The sequence below is a fragment of the Temnothorax curvispinosus genome, unplaced genomic scaffold, assembly GCF_003070985.1.
Source record: "Temnothorax curvispinosus isolate PA1 unplaced genomic scaffold, ASM307098v1 QBEX01016249.1, whole genome shotgun sequence".
NCBI lineage: Eukaryota > Metazoa > Arthropoda > Insecta > Hymenoptera > Formicidae > Temnothorax > Temnothorax curvispinosus.
In genome coordinates this window covers 1127-3286 of record NW_020226029.1, presented here as the reverse complement: position 1 = coordinate 3286, position 2160 = coordinate 1127, and the positions used below count along the sequence as shown (strand labels likewise).

Here is a 2160-nt window from a genome sequence, read left to right as displayed (position 1 = left end):
AGTTATAAGTATACCACTTAGAATCAGTGACATTTCACTGAAAGAATTAGTTATTAATATCTGTTTCAATCAGTAATATTGGACTACTAGAAACAGTGACTTAAAACAGCAAAATCAGTAATGTGAGCTGATTAAATCAGTAATATTGACTATTTTAATCAGTAATATTATACTACTAAAACAGTGACTTTGAGCAGCAAAATCAGTAATGTGAACTGATTAAATCAGTAATATTGACTGTTTTACTTAGTAATATTGGACTACTGGAAACAGTGACTTTGAACAGCAAAATCAGTAATGCAAGCTGATTAAATCAGTAAATGTCCCAGCAAACAGTAACAAAAAGTAATAACCTTAATATATGTTATAATTTTTTATTCAACAATGTAATTGTTACGTACAAAATGTTTACAGAATGAAGTCAATTAAAAATTAAACATTCCTCAGCTTACGAGCTTGTGCCTCTATGTTTGTTCCTTCCTAAAAAAAGATTTTTCTGTGTGTTAGCAAGTATTAATATATATAATATATAACTTTTAAATGCACTAACCAAACTTACAGGCCATATCTGTATTAACGAAGAATTTGGAAAAATAGGAGGATCATCATGTTGTCCCTTATCAATGTTCTTCTGAAATTAAATATTCAAATATTTGAATCGTGTTTTAACAATCAATTTATACTAAGAAATCATAAGAATAAGAAATAAAAGACTTACTCCTTTTGATAAGTTTCCAACGATAACCGAGATTAATAATCTTATTCTGTTTGCTGTTCAGTTCTCTCGTTCAATACGCCGTGGTTTATGCTGAAAATGAAAAGGGAGAAACAGTCTCTAGTTTATCGCGCTTTACTATGGGCCCGTTGGGCCTCCATCTTTGCCCCGTTGGCAAACTATAACCTTGCCCCGTTGGGCCACCGTACTCGTCAGTACCCGCGGTAAATGAACTACAGCTCAAGAAGCTTTCGTATACTTACTTTTAACCTCACCTTTTTCGCAAGTACGCTTAGCTCAGTACCGCAGTTTCTCTCATTCTTTGTAATGTACACTTAGCACCGCTTCGTCCTTCGTCACGTATACTTCGTTCTCGTCTTCTGTTTCACACATCACTGAGATCACAATCCTGTTCCGCTTCCTCGCACCATCAATCAGTATTACCAACAGATAACTGATTTTACAGTAACATCTTACTTTCACTGACCATAATCAGTGAAATATAAGATAAAGAAACAAAAAGTAAACATTCTACTGAAGTTCAGTGAAATACTCACTGATTCTCAGTGAAATCTTATTTTACTGATTCAATTAGTGATATTTTCACTGATTCTACTTTAGAGAGTATATATAAAGGTTTTTGGGATAAATAATTATCTGGTTGACACGACCACGGCCACGGCCACGGCCATGACCGCGACCACGACCACGACCGCGACCACGATCGCGTCCGCGACCGCGACCACCATAAATATATTGTCCTCGTCCTAACTCCTCTCGAATTTGATTTTTTATGTTGTGCATTTGCCTACGCAACTCCAATATCCGCGCATTTTGCAGTTGCAGCTGCTGTTGTTGCTGCTGTTGTTGCTGCTGTTGTTACTCCTGTTGTTGTCCCTGTTGTTGTCCCTGTTGCTGCTGTGGCTGTTGTTGTCCCTGTTGCTGCTGTGGCTGTTGAGGATTCTCATTCTCTGCAATTGTCACAGCAAGCAAATGATCTTTTCTGCGCTGTTTACACTTCGCGCGAGAGCGCTGCAATGCCGCTTTTTCCGTAATGTTATGCCGTAATGTTATGTCGTCTCCGTAATGTTATGCCTATATTGGACATGAATTATAACGTATTTTAAGTCTCAAAAATAACGTCTAAAAATGCGATTAAAGAAGTAATAAACGTAAACTGATTAAGTAGAGCGTACACGAAATTTCTATAATACGTAATTTATTTTAGGATTTTGCATAGATATAAAAAGTGCGACCAAAAGACATTTCTTCGTATTTTGAATTTTGTAATAAATAATATACTAAATTAAAACTTATTGTTAAAATGTATAAATGAAAAATATAGAATATCAGTATTTTATTCTTTCAGCCGTTTTGGAAATAAATAGTCCAAAGTTTGCAAATTTATGCCATATATATTACATTATTTTCATCGATTAGTTAAA

General features: G+C 35.0%; 1 long non-coding RNA gene across 3 annotated transcripts; it reads right to left on the bottom strand.

Annotated features, from left to right (window-relative positions):
• Positions 1-372: 372 nt before the first annotated feature.
• LOC112466475 lies at positions 373-1006 on the bottom strand. 3 transcript variants are annotated; one of them, XR_003042146.1, is made up of 4 exons: positions 979-1006; positions 719-808; positions 560-631; positions 373-480 (listed from the first exon to the last, which is right to left on the bottom strand). It is a non-coding gene; the product is annotated as an uncharacterized LOC112466475 (long non-coding RNA). The 3 variants fall into 3 exon arrangements; XR_003042147.1 differs by having other exon boundaries at positions 991-1002; XR_003042145.1 differs by lacking the exon at positions 979-1006 and having other exon boundaries at positions 719-895.
• Between the last annotated feature and the right edge of the window lie 1154 nt (positions 1007-2160).